At 35.0% G+C, this 13,914-nt stretch overlaps 1 protein-coding gene across 4 annotated transcripts in view; it reads left to right on the forward strand.

Annotated features, from left to right (window-relative positions):
* Positions 1 to 13,914, forward strand: part of LOC126762245 (semaphorin-5B) — a 122,091-nt gene that overhangs the window by 13,846 nt on the left and 94,331 nt on the right. For 3 of the 4 annotated variants that reach the window (XM_050478847.1, XM_050478850.1, XM_050478851.1), the window contains exon 2: positions 1,684 to 2,913. The gene's annotated coding sequence lies outside the window, so the exon portion shown is untranslated. The remainder of the gene's footprint in view (positions 1 to 1,683; positions 2,914 to 13,914) is intronic. The other variant, XM_050478849.1, reaches the window with a different exon arrangement.

The raw sequence follows: 13,914 nt of genomic DNA on the forward strand, positions 1-13,914 counted from the left end.
CAAGCCAAACTAGTTTGAAGAAAGGCTGCTCGCTAGCAGCTGCGCTGGGCGAGCCTCGTTATTGGCAGCAGCATTTAAAGGCAGCGAATTAATTATATTGTTGCCCACGTTCGATAACTGCATGCACAATGCAGCAAAGTAAATAAATAGAAAATAAAAAACAAATAAAAAGCATTAAGAACCAACGGGGTTCAACAGTTCACTCCATGCTGCAACAGATAAACGCTTGATACACTCGTGTGTTTGTTTGTAGATATGTATGTATGATCTTTTGTTATTGCTTTTTCCACGATCCCTCTCTATGATGGCGTGTTAGAAAAACGTTAGAAAAATACTCGTCAAATGCGTGGGGCTCGGCTGCATTGCTGGAGACACACAGCCTACCGAAAAAGCATCAAACGTATTGTGAAAGAATTAAAAGCAAAACAAAACGCCACAAAACAATATCAAGAGCCAAAACAAACAACTAGAAAACCCTACAATTTGAAGCATTTAGCGTTGTTGTTTTGATTTCAAAGTTTATTTCATATTTTATTTTGATTTCGTGTTCTCGCTTTAGTGTCTACGAACGACCTCAACGCCGTTTCGCCTAACAAACTCAACGCACACAAATGCGGCCACACTTGAATTAAACTTCATTTACTTAGTGAGTACGAGTGGTATACCTATGTGGTTGCACTACCACAAGCCTACTTGCTTACATATCTACACACATACATATGTATGTAAGTATATTCAAACAGCTTTTATGAGTTTGGCAGAACCACTTTGCAGTTAGATAGATAGTGGACAGTAAAATAAAAACAAAAATGCACAAATAGTGTTAGCGCGGGTGGGAGTTGTTTGTCCACCCGTGAGCGAAGACCTCCATGGAGTGATCGCACCAAGCTTATAATGCGCTGAGAGAGAGAAAAGGAGAGGGAGTGTGAGAGTATAGCATATGTGTGTGTGTAACATTTTGCAAACTTTTTACACCAATATGGGTCCAACGTATGACAACAACCGGTTCAGGTGTTTACATACCCCAAACCAACACAATTATGATTTTGTTTTGAACTCCACTCAGCGGCTGCTGTTTACTCATTGATCGCTTATTGAATGAGAGAAGATTTTGTGTTTGAGATTTCTTGGTTAGGGATGTTGTGCATTTGTAACATAAAAGAAAATACCAAAAATTAATATAACTTGACTTAAATTCTTAAAATAGAACATTTTTTAATGAGTGAGGGTTCAAAAGAGAGAAGTTTTGAAGTGGTTAATAAGCCAAATCGAACTACTAGTAGTCACAAAGGTGGACACAACTGAACCAACATGCCTTTGAAAGCCATGATTTAAGGGATTCCATGGGTTTCCTCGTTTCCTATATTCAATTTCGTTTTTTCATAAATTTTTTTTAAACTTTTTTTTCCAAATATACATATTTTCGGACTTTATTAATATAGACGAACTCCTCGGATTTTTTTTTATTCAACATATCTTTATATATCATTTTTTTAAACGTATAAATTTTAAGATTAACTCTTCCTAAAATCCAAAATCATAAGTACATATGTATATATTTTAGCCCTTTGAAAATCAATTCCTTACATTTAAAATTACATTTTATGAAATATTTCGGTTATATTATATTAAGTTTATAACATGAATTTTTCGTTGTTCTTTATTTTTCATTTTATTTACTAGCATCCCTATTGCATTCTCATTACATCTCAACAGATCACAGCTATGGCGCTCGCAGCTCCACACTGGCTCCACATTCGCCAACACACTATACATGCCAACAAAACACTCCAACGACTGCCGATGATCACGACACCAGCGTGAGTTGTAAAGTTTTGCAAAGCGCTGAATTCAGTCTCGTTTTGACTCTTTCGTTTGTGTGACGTAGTCTCGTTGGCGATCGGTTGAAGCGCGTGCTTTCTTGTCGGTATACAAATACTTTTGTTTACATATGTATTACGAGCCTTTACTAACATAGGAAGTTAATTTGGTGCGCGAAGAAAAATAAATTTAAATAACAAATTATATGCGAACAAACTAAAACTATTGAATATTTAAAAATTGTGTGCGAAATGTGCGAAACTCTTAAAAACTAATAATAATAAACATATTTTGACTGCTGTTTTCTACTGTCAAACGGTTGTTTGTCAATTTGTTTGTGTGAAGCTTGTTGAAACGTTAAAGAATTGCAGTGGAAACGAGTACTCATAAAACGAGCGGAGTAAATAAATTGTAAACTAAAATTATAATATTTTTGTTTTTGCTCTGAGCTATGTGCGGTAATTTTTCATTCATTCGAAATATTTAAAAAGCATAAAAGAAACCGGTCAATCGGCGCGCCGAACATTTGCTAAGTTCATTAGCGTTTCTACACTTTATTAACTACTTCTACTTATGAACTTCTAACCGAATACGAACTCGCGTTTTTGGCATGCGGACAATTATTTATTTTATTATTTGTTGTTGGCGTTGGGAAAGAGTGGCCATCGCGTGTTTTTCTTGATTCCGGATATTAAAGCATAACGCGGGTCGTGCAAATGAAAAAAAGTGATGCAAAAAATGTTAGAAGCTATAATTAAAATCGCATAATAATTAATAATTATTAATAAAAAAACTTTTTCACAACGAATAAAAAAATTTTGGTTTGAAAAATTAAAATCTTGCGAATCAAAAGCGCGGAACTAAAAAAAAACTATTAAAACTAAAATTACATAATTCCTTAAAGCCGCCAACTAAACGAATAAATAAGTGTTTAATAAAACTATTTGTTATAACGAAAATATTTTTATATATGCTATATGTGAGTTTATAAAATTGTGTTCATATAAAATGTTTTCGAAGTGCTGCAATTATTATTAATCATTAAAATATAAATTATCGGAGACAAGTAGCTTCATAAAGGATTTTTAAAAGGTAAGTGTGAAAGAAATTTTTAATATTTCAAATAATTAACTTTTTATTATTTAATACAAATATTTTATTAATTTTTTTAATATTTGATAAAAATTGCTCGACTATCTATAAATTTTCTTATTTTAAAATTGAGACCATATTATATAAACTAGACAAGTTTAAAGCCTCAATTCCTGATATGACTCAGTGTAGTAAGTAACTCAGACTTCATTAGATTCTAAAGCGATTTAAATCGGTTAAAAATTCTGGTTGATTCCGATAACCAATACAGGCTATACTTCAGGTTTTTCACATTACTCTGGAGTTTCTACAAAATTTCTCACTTTAAAATTGAGAGTATATTATATAAAGCAAGTCAACTTTGAGACTTAGTTCCTGATATGAATCAAAGTAGTAAATAACTCAGACTTCATTAGATTCTGAAGTTATTTAGATCGATTTTTAGTTGATTCCAATAGTAAATCTGTACTGTACTTCGTAGAGGTTTTGACAGATCTTTAGACTTCCATTATTTATTTTCATTAATAATTTTAATTGATGCCGAAGTCAATCTGAACTATACTTCGAAGAGGTTTGACAGATCTTGAGACTTTCGTTATGAGGTTATATGCTTCGTTTAGTTGCATAGGTTTTGCAGGAAAAATAATAAGAAAGATCTATAACAACCTTTTTGGAAGAAATTTGTATACTTTCGAATGAATTTCTGCCAGGAACAAGAATCTTTATAAATTTAGCGCTTTGAACGATTTAAATTTTGTAGGATTTAGAATTTGTACGATTTAGAATTTGTAAGTTGTCGAATGAATCATAATTCTAGCTCCACTTTAAATGATTGCTGTGACTACGGTTTTCTACTTGTACCTTTATATTAGAAGAACTTTTAGACCATTTATAATTTTGTCTGTGTTTTGTAGCGTTCAGAGAGAGAACAGAGTTGTTAATGTTAAGAGTTTTTGAACTAGTACTTTTCTTTGACTGCATACTATATATGGCAAAGGTTTTGAGAAGTTTCCGACAATTTTGGATATTTTCACAAAATTATCGTTACAATCAGGAAGTATGTGGTTGTCAATGTTAAGAATTCTTGACTAGTTATGGTCTTTGATTGCAGCAATATATGTCAAAGGTTTTGACAGATTTCCGACGTTTTTTTGGAACGGTGTTTCAATAAAATTATCGTTCAAATCGAGTATAAAGTAAAAGTAAAATATTTGCAGAAAAAGTATTTACTCAAGTAAAAACGAGAATCTTTAAATGCAATTTTTAGAACTTTTTCATAGAAGACAGACATTAAGGATCTATCGTAATGTTGCCAATATTTTGTTGTGCTCCTTTTCGGTCGTCAGCATAATTTGATCAGAGTTTTGATTTTATAAAATCAATTTGAGGGGTTTGAAATATTTCTATATCAGGCTTTTAGTCATGCTCTTACTCACTTCGTTACATTGGTCGCCGCCTTTGTCCTTAAAAACGTTGTCAATGCTCTAGGAATATGTGAAGGTCACTGATCGAAATGTTCAAACATGCTCATATTACCTATACTTAAACACCTTTACTCAAGCCTTCTTTCTTCCATTAAGCTAAGTTTCAAGGTTGAGAAGACAAGACGTGTTTATTTCAAAAGATTCTCAGCACCATTTAAGCATTACAAACAAGCTAAACATGTTGCAGTTCAATAATTTTAACCAGTTTATGATAATACGTACACAAAATACAGCAAGATGTTAATAACAATGTGAATATGACATTTTCATGGGCGGCAAGACAACGCTAAAGATAGGAGCCCAATATGAAAAGGAGAGTAAATCTGACAAAACGACAAAGTATAGCGCAGCAGATGACAAACAATTTGCCACAATATTAAGGGGAACGAACAAACATATTTACTCGATACACATCGAAATCAGGCAATCAGGCTGAAAAAAGATGCGAACGGCAAAAATTAAATGGAAAATCAGTGCAACAAATAAAGAAGTGAAGAAGTGAGGAGCCAGCAAAAATATACGAACCACAGTGCACGTAACAACAACAATACGAGCATATGCACAAATGCTATTCGCATGTAGGCTGAGTTTACAACAGCAACCGCAGTCAGATCGAGAAGATACGCAACCAATCAGCCAACCGTCGAAGCATGGATGGTTGGATGGATGGAGAAACTGATGCTTGTACGATTGTATGGCTGTGGACGCATATGTGCATATATTTGCGACTGATGTATGCATGCTGCTTGTATTGCTCAATAATATTGCCCACTATGCTGATTTGCAATAGCAACTGCAGCCACTCCAAGAGCAGCAGCAGCAGCTGACAAGATAGTCGAAGAAAGACAGGCATCTATCTGCCATACATATGTACATACATATATATGTAGGGGTGCAGGCTGCCAACTTGGCTGCCGCGTAGGCAGTTGGCTGCAAAACCACCTATAAACAATAGTGGCAATAAAACAATACGGCGCATGTGCATGGCTTTGTGCTATGCTCATAGCCGTAATAATATTGTGCACACGAGCATGCGCAGTTGGGGTAGGACTACAGTCTGACTGTCTGACGTGACGGCTAAATGAAGGAAGCGAAAAAGAAGTTTACGAGCAAGAAAAAAACTTAAACTAGTGTTAATAGCAGTCAATTCAAGCGTTAGATCGTCAACTAGTCAATGTTGCAGGCAGAGCGTGCAGCGCGGCGCATTTTAGATTGTTAGTCAGCTGTGCGATTTGCCAGTCACTTAGTCAATTAGTCAGCCAACCGTTGCGGTGAATACATGCATACATAGATACAGTCAGTTGTGCAGCGGTTGTCGGCGGTTTTATGCAATACCAAACAATTGGCCACAAATTGGCTGAAGACGAAAAAGTGTCGGTGGTAAATGTTAATGCTAATGGCGGCAAACGACACACCTTTCTTCGGGCGAAAAAGTCGTCTGCGAAGGCTTGAAGATGTCTGTGTATAGATATGTATGCAATTATTTACGATTTATAGTAACTTTGTGTAGGAAGTTATTGATTTATAGAGGAAAACTTAGATGTAGCGCTTGTGATGCATTTTATAGCGACCAAAGTCCGAGATTAACGCTTTCGAAAAGTTAAAGTTACTACAAATTAGATTTGATATTTTTTACAGGGGATGCTATACAATGGCTAGTATTAAAAGGTTATTTGCTTGTATTGGCTGTATAAAAAGGTTTCTTGATAATATTTGACATTATCTTCTTTCGGAGGCTCATGTCTTCAACTTGTTGGTGAAATACCTAGTTATTGATAGAGGCCAAATATTGAGCAGTGAGTAAGGAAGGCGTCGGTTGACTTAGAAAAAGGTGAAGATTCTCACCAAAGGTGAAGTTTTGACTCTAGGAAGCCGTAGCCAAGGCAGTAATGTTCTAAGGTGTATTCGTCTGGTGGAAAGCGAAAGGGCTACACTAGCTAAGAAGCTTGAAATTGCTTGCATTCTGGTGCTCTGCGAACTAGACCAACAATGACACTTAATGCCATTTTACACATAGCATTTCTAGCAAGTGTATTGCTGCGAAGTATGCTCTAAAGCTCAGGGAAGTTGGATATATGAAGGTGTCCGAAAAGGAACACGCTGAAAAGCTTTACTCCTCCAACAGCATTCTCGACAACTGGGATCAGTGCGTCGCAGATACTACTCGTCGCAGCTTTTTCTTTGCTCAAATACCGACAAGAGATATGTGGATGGAAAGAAGTCGCTAGAGAAAAGCTGTAATGAGCTTTTTCAGGGAAAGTTCGAAGATAAGAGGGGGAGTTTACTGTCAGGAGCTCTCCCTCCATATTAGCTTTAGGCTAATGGTTCACTTTGGCATCACTTTAGCAGGCAGAAGTGGCTTCTACCATTGGACCAGTGGAGCTCACGCGTGCTTAGCAGGTTCGAGTCGACGAGTATATTCTGTGTGTGTGAGGCCCTTCTGACCTGGAGTAGAACACAGGAGATCTACTGAACTGCCTGCCTTAGCAAAGCTCATATTGTTGGGCATTGTCCAATAGGCATTCATGCTGTAAGGCTAATTTTTTATCGAATCCTATTTGTCAAATTTGTATGTAGGAGGGTGAGGTAGAAACAGCCAGGCACTTTCTTCTCGTTTGACCAAACTTTGTAAGCCAGAGGCTTCAAAATATCAGCAGTCTTATCTTCCGCGAACCAGAAGACATACCCGAAACTGGCAATAAGTAGCCGTCTCAACAAATTTGTGATAGGCTCAAGGCGCTTTATATATTTTTAAGGGTCTTATAATCTATTTATTTTTATGGTTTTTGGTTTATAGGTACCTCAACGTACCGACATTCTAAGCTCTCCAAATGAGATCCCTATAAGGATCGACCTGTTCACCTTATTTAACGTAATATTTGACATTAATCCATCAAAGTTTAGGAGACTTTTTAACGTAAGGTTGCCTCTCAAGTACTGGCAATCTGTTTGAGGTTAATTTTGTTCGATTCTGTACTCTCTCTAGTATTTGGCTAATCGGAAAAAGTTTAAATTGCAGTTCTTCATTTTCAGGATCGATAGATCCTTTTCGGATATGCTCCAACTCCTTTCAGCTCACTTACGAATATCTCATCTTTGTAGTTACGGCATTGCGTCACTTTATTTCGGTGACGTGTAAAATACTTTATCTAATAATTATACTGATATTAAATTGAAAACTCACTGCTTTTTGCTGACGTCTTCATCACTGAACCAAAAACAGCGTACAATCATCGTATTACTTGCTTGTCACTAACGTTATCTCCTTAATGTTTTCACTAATTGAAAGTTTACTAAAAATGATTCACTAAAAAAATACAAATCGCACAAATTTAGTCATGCTTTCTAACGGTAAAATAAGCTAATATTGACTATTTAAACATTTTATCATGCTGATGTAGTAAATATGATAAGAGTCTTACATAAGGGTATTCACATATGCTAAATTGACTAATGGACACACATACTACAAGTACCCACTTATCTGCATGTCTGTTTGTAAATGTGTTCCTATAAAGATAAAGATAAATTGCTAGTGTACGACTGTGCAGCAAACTAATTGGAAATGTGAAGAAAATAACCGTAAATTGGCAAAGCAATTTTTGGCCATTGAACCGATTGAGATAAAAAAGTGGCGCGTATTTAGGCACGCTTCGGTGTAGGTACACTATACTTGTATGTACTACATACATATGTAAGTATGCATGTATGTATATGCATATAAAATGTACGAGTTATCTAGTTACAAAATTATATACGAATACGTGTACATTCGCAGGTAGATTTGAATTTAAATTTCCGGCGCGATTTTCGTGATTTTCGCATTTTAAAAAATTGCCAAAATTTGCATAGCTTATCTACATACATATGTATGTATGTGTTCTATGTGTTCTTAGCAGCACTATTAAACGGCATACTCTCCCGAAAGCGTACGTACATATGTACGAAATGCAAATAGCATGCGGAATTATAAGAAGTTTAATTTTTTAGCGCACAGCGTGAAATTAATGAAAAAGCTGTAGAAAAAAATGGGTGTGACCCAGTAATAAAAAAAATCGCAAAATAGCAAACCGTTATGTGCCTTATGAGGTTGTAGTTTCGAATTATTGCAAAGTTATTTTTAGAAATTTATAGACACCTTGCAAACACTTCTGCAATAAAAGGTGTTGATGGCGCGCTTGAATGTAAATTTTATGCAAATTACAAGTAGGCACATACATATGTACATATGTGTTGGGAATATGTAAATTATATTAATATACATACATATAAAATATATCTATATTCAGGCACGCATTCGTTTTGCTTAAGTCCTCAGCGGTTCTATTTCCACTTGTACAAAAATGTAGAGTTTTAGATTAGTGCCAACATTGTTAGATGACTTTTATCTTTTTCACTGAAAATTTAAAAACTGATATGTTTATTATATTAAAAACAGTTAAAATTTGTTAACAACTTTTCTGTGCTGTGCTCATTTAACATTTCATTTGATGTGGGTTTATGAATATGATGTCGAAACTGTCGAACAATCTTGCGAATGGCGCTGCGTAAACGAAAAAAATCAAAATACACTAAGGGCATTGGAGCTCATCCCAGCCGTCGCCAATAAGTCAAGTCAATAAACGTCGGCATACATGTATATGTATGTATATGTATAGTATTTTTTTGTCAGTCCGGGTCATATTTGATCACTTCTTATATGGGATTGAAGTCAATAAGCGTGGGCAAGCTTATATTGACTTAAGAGCCTATTTGAAGATGATAATATGATAGCATTTTTTCTCAGTCCGGGTCATATTTGATCAGTTCACATATTGGATTGAAGTCAATAAGCGTCGGGAAGCTTGAATTGACTTAGGAGCCTATTTTGAAGATGATAATATGATGGTATTTATTTTGTTAGTCCGGGTCAAATTTGATCAGTTCATATATTGGAATGGAGCTGCAAAAATAACTCTAATCGAGATCACGCAGTTATAAAATATACATTTTAGTTTTTCGGCGTTTGCTCAGCGAGTTTAAGTATTTTAATATATGAGCACTTAAGAACTCAGGAGAAAAGGAAATTTGCAGGAATTACCAACGATTGAACCACTAATCTTTCTGTCGTAAAATCACTTATCACTTGGCTTTCTAAATAAAGTAACAATCGATTAATACTTTGACTCATTTAATTCCAATATCAATCATATGGCGCTGCAAAATTATTTAAACGGTCTGATTTTGATTCACGATGTTTGCAATATTATTTTGGTTCGATTAATTCAAATGAGCTAGACTCGAATATCTTAAAAATATTTTAATTATTATGTTTTGCAGTTAATAACTCAGCATAGTAAAGAAAAGTTTTGATAAAATTTGCAGGAATTACCAACTGTTGAACCACTAATATTTCTGATCTGAGATCTGATCCCAGCTTTATCTAACTCTCCGACCTACTTCTTAGATACATTCGCGTTGGATTCACCAGGCTTTTGTCCCAGCCGAAATTTTCTGCTAAAGTTTGTCACCATTGAATTTAATAGTGTTGTTTATGCGTTTAAACAGCAAAGTCTGATTTTTTCTATCCGTCAAATTCTGGCGTTCTATGAAATTATTTTTATTTTCCAATTTTAGATTAATCACAAACTCTCTATTCACTGCGTCTTCTAATTTTAGTCATAAAATGTACGCTTATAAGGTCTCTTTGTATTTGCAATACATGTATTAATGTGCGTACTGGTAGTGCATCTCACGTGACCATTTAAGTCTAACCGCATTGCTGCTAATCTCGCTGCCACTTAAGATAAAACCAGACTTCAGCTGTGACATTTACCACGCGCTATGCTGCCAGTTGGCTTAAACGCACGCGGCTACATATACTTCAATTTGATAAATGTATATATGTACTTATTGTTGTTGTATGAGGATTTTCTTTATATGCGCATAGATTGCTTGCGTCACATCAAAACACTGTGCTACGGTAATTTCCACAAATAAAGCAAATACAAACGAGGCTAGCGTCATCAGTATATAGAATACCAGTGCCATACGAGTAGAAATGATCTGTGCGCAAGCGTACGAAAGTGGCAGCAGAGAATTCTGCATTTCGTGCGCATTTTGTTGACATTATTGCAGATAAGAATGAGAACGCTGGCGAAGAAATGAAGTAAGAAGAATTACTGGTTAAAAAATCCAATGTAAGAAGCAGCGTAGGTAGCTTGAGATATGGTACACACTGTATATAGAGAGCTGGTACAAATGGTGGACACGAACGCGCGTACAATATGTGCTAAATTATGTATGTACATACCATTAGTACAGACACTACTTGTACATATGTATGTATGTACTAGGCATGTATTTGGTACACACATGCAGCAGCGGTTTGCCCATATCCACGCTTGCTTCGTCTTTTCGCGTTGGAATCGCATGAAAATGTCCGCAAAATAGGTCAATTTAAGGCAGCAGTAGTAACTGGAAACAGCAAATAAATACAACACGGAAGACTGTGCTCTTTTTGCTGCTGTATCTGAACTTTGGGCGTGCTTTTAGGCCTCTGCACGGCTGCCCAGGCGCTGTTGTCGTCTGTTACGCATGCGTGTACATAATCGGTCAGTGCGATTTTTTCCATTTATTTATTTATTCATTGGTCCGTTTACTGTATGCCTTGTTAGCTATTGTCTTCAGCATTTCTTCTCTTTATTTCTTTTTAAACACGGTGTTTACGTGCATTTATTTGTGTTGTTCGGTTTGGCACTTTTTTCACGCTCATAAATTAAATGGTGCAAACGTGCTGAATGGTCCAAGAGCAGGCGACATTTGGATATGGTTTTGTTTTGGGTAGCGTTCAATGGTACATTATTAGTTTTAGAGTTGCCAATTTGTAGAGAAAAAGAAATTGAAGTAATGGAAATGAAAGTTCCTGTTTTGAAATACTTTTTATGGTTGTCCATGAATGCGGCCTTATACTTTGTGTAAAGGGGATCCCCCTCTATACCCCTTATATACTATGCAGTTTTAGAGATATCGGTCTGAAATTTTGCATATGTCCATCTCTCCCAAAGAAGCTCTCATTTGCTGGAACCCCCGATATCGGACCACTAGAGCATATAGCTGCCATACAAACTGAACGAACGAAATCAAGTGCTTGTATGGAAAACTTTTTTCCTTGACGAGATATCTTCACAAAATTTGGGGTGGATTATTTGCCAAAATATCGGTATAATCTCCAAAAAAAACTGTTCAGATTAAACAACTTTCACATATAGCTGCCATACAAAATGATCAATCGGAATGAAGTCTTTGTATGGAAAGCTTTGTCATTTGACGAGGTATCCTCTTGCAATTCAGCATGGGTTATTGTTTCAGGCAATGGCGTATTGTCCAAAGACATTGTTTAGATCCGCTCAATATAGCATATAGCTGCCATACAAACTGAACGATCGGAAACAAGTTCTTCTATGGAAAACTTTTTTGCTTGACGAGATACCGTCTGGAAATTTGGCATAGCTTATTGCTTAAGGCAAAAGTGTAATGTCCGAAGAGCTTATTCAGATTGGATCACTATAGCATACTATATAGCTGCCATACAAAAACTGACCAATCAAAATTAAATCCTTGTAAGGAGCGTTTTGTAAAGGGTATTATGGCTTCAAATCATTCAAAATTAACGTTTTTTTCTTATTTTCTTTCTTAGAATATTAATAGTTGGCAAGTCGTGTTTGACTTTTTGACTATCCCTTATGTATGTATGTCAAGCGGTCAAGCATTAAGCAAACATAAATGCCTAAACATCTGTGACAACATTTTCTAATACGATTTTACTGTGTACATAATGTACAATGTGCGTCTATTAGGAAACATCTGTGCATTAGCGTAAGAGTTCAGCGATAGTCTTATCAATAATTTTGGTAATATTCATTACTACTTTACAGCTGCACGCTGAATTTGGTAAAGGCAAGAAAAACGCACACATTTTCGTATAATAGTTTTGGTAATTTTATAATGTATGTACTTATATGGTATGTATGTATGTTTTTTCCGGGGGTCTCTAAATTATAGCAATAAATAACAGAGATCTATTTAAATATTTCTGTGTAAAAAATAGTAATGCCTTGGCTTCGTGACCATTACTCAAAATTAATTTAAATTGATTGAAATTTTACTGATAATACAGTGAGTTTAAACACGTCCCCATGAACTCATTAGACAGCTTTTCTTAGAACTAATTCGGACTTTTGAAATGGAAAAAAGTATTTTTCTCTTTACACATGTTTTAAATGTACATATACATACACATGTATTCATTGGGCAGTACGTGTCTAGCAAAATTTTCCAATATTTTTAACAAATTATTCATTTAAAAAATTTCTATTACTCGTTTTTAACTAATCATGCGCTAAATTGTTTAAGAATAGTTTTATAAACTGCAATTCAGCACATGTGTTTATTATTCACCCACACAAGTGCATTAAACGAAGCACGAAATGCCACATCCGTTACTTTACTTTGACCTTGTAAGTCTTAATCATAAGACCACAATCATCTATAGTCCTCGGTTAAGTACTCAGTACCTATTTTCTCTCATACATTATATTAGTTTATGATTATTGCGATGTGTTTTCAAGTTTCTATAGTTCGTGACATCATCTAAGCACAACGGAAACCATAAAATGCATTTCCCAGCAAAATAACAATAATAATAAATATATTTACATTTCCATAGTTCCACACGACCTCAGTGATAAGCGCACACTTATTGCGATTTTGCTATACCTAATGACTTAATATCCGTAGGAATGTTTTCAAAGTCACCGCTTCATTGTCGACTTAGTAATGGTTGCATAACCGCCCAACGATTTTCAAATAAATTTATGTGGCTTTCCTTTCAAACTATTTATCAATAGTTGTTGTCACAATTGTTGTGGTAGAACATGATAATTTCTTCCATACATAGTCTGCGGCGGATTACTTTATAGTTTTTAGATATAAAGTATCACTTATTTCTGTCCAGTATTATCTTTTTAAAGCTTATGTTGAAATGTTGTGGTATTTAAGTGTTGGCGGTATAGTGCTTAGTTAATGTGACCGTCGGCTTTTCGCTATCAAATCGATAGTCCTCAGAAAAAAAAACGAATCATGTTCTACTTTATGTAGACAGTGACCACTCAATTATCTAGTTCTTGTTTTGCAGCTTTTAAGTCGCTGAGAAAGTGTCTAGAAATGTTGCAAAGTGTTTGTAATCGATATGCTTACTGGTATTTGCATTTAGAGCTGTTTTATGCCTAATTCTTATATATGATATATAATAAGATATTGCCTTGATCTTGCAACTATGTTAATTTGTATTCTTCAAAAACCAAAATATAAATTATAATCGTTTTCTGTTCTATATTATTCGATTAAGCTGGTATATTTGATTTATACCAGTTGCTTGTTCGATTCGTTACTCTTCATGATGTGACAAACCAGAATATTGAGACTCCAGTTTATTTCAGTTCTTCAATTGTTCAATGTTTTCTGAGAAATTCATTAG

This window comes from Bactrocera neohumeralis, chromosome 6 (genome assembly GCF_024586455.1).
Source record: "Bactrocera neohumeralis isolate Rockhampton chromosome 6, APGP_CSIRO_Bneo_wtdbg2-racon-allhic-juicebox.fasta_v2, whole genome shotgun sequence".
Lineage (NCBI taxonomy): Eukaryota > Metazoa > Arthropoda > Insecta > Diptera > Tephritidae > Bactrocera > Bactrocera neohumeralis.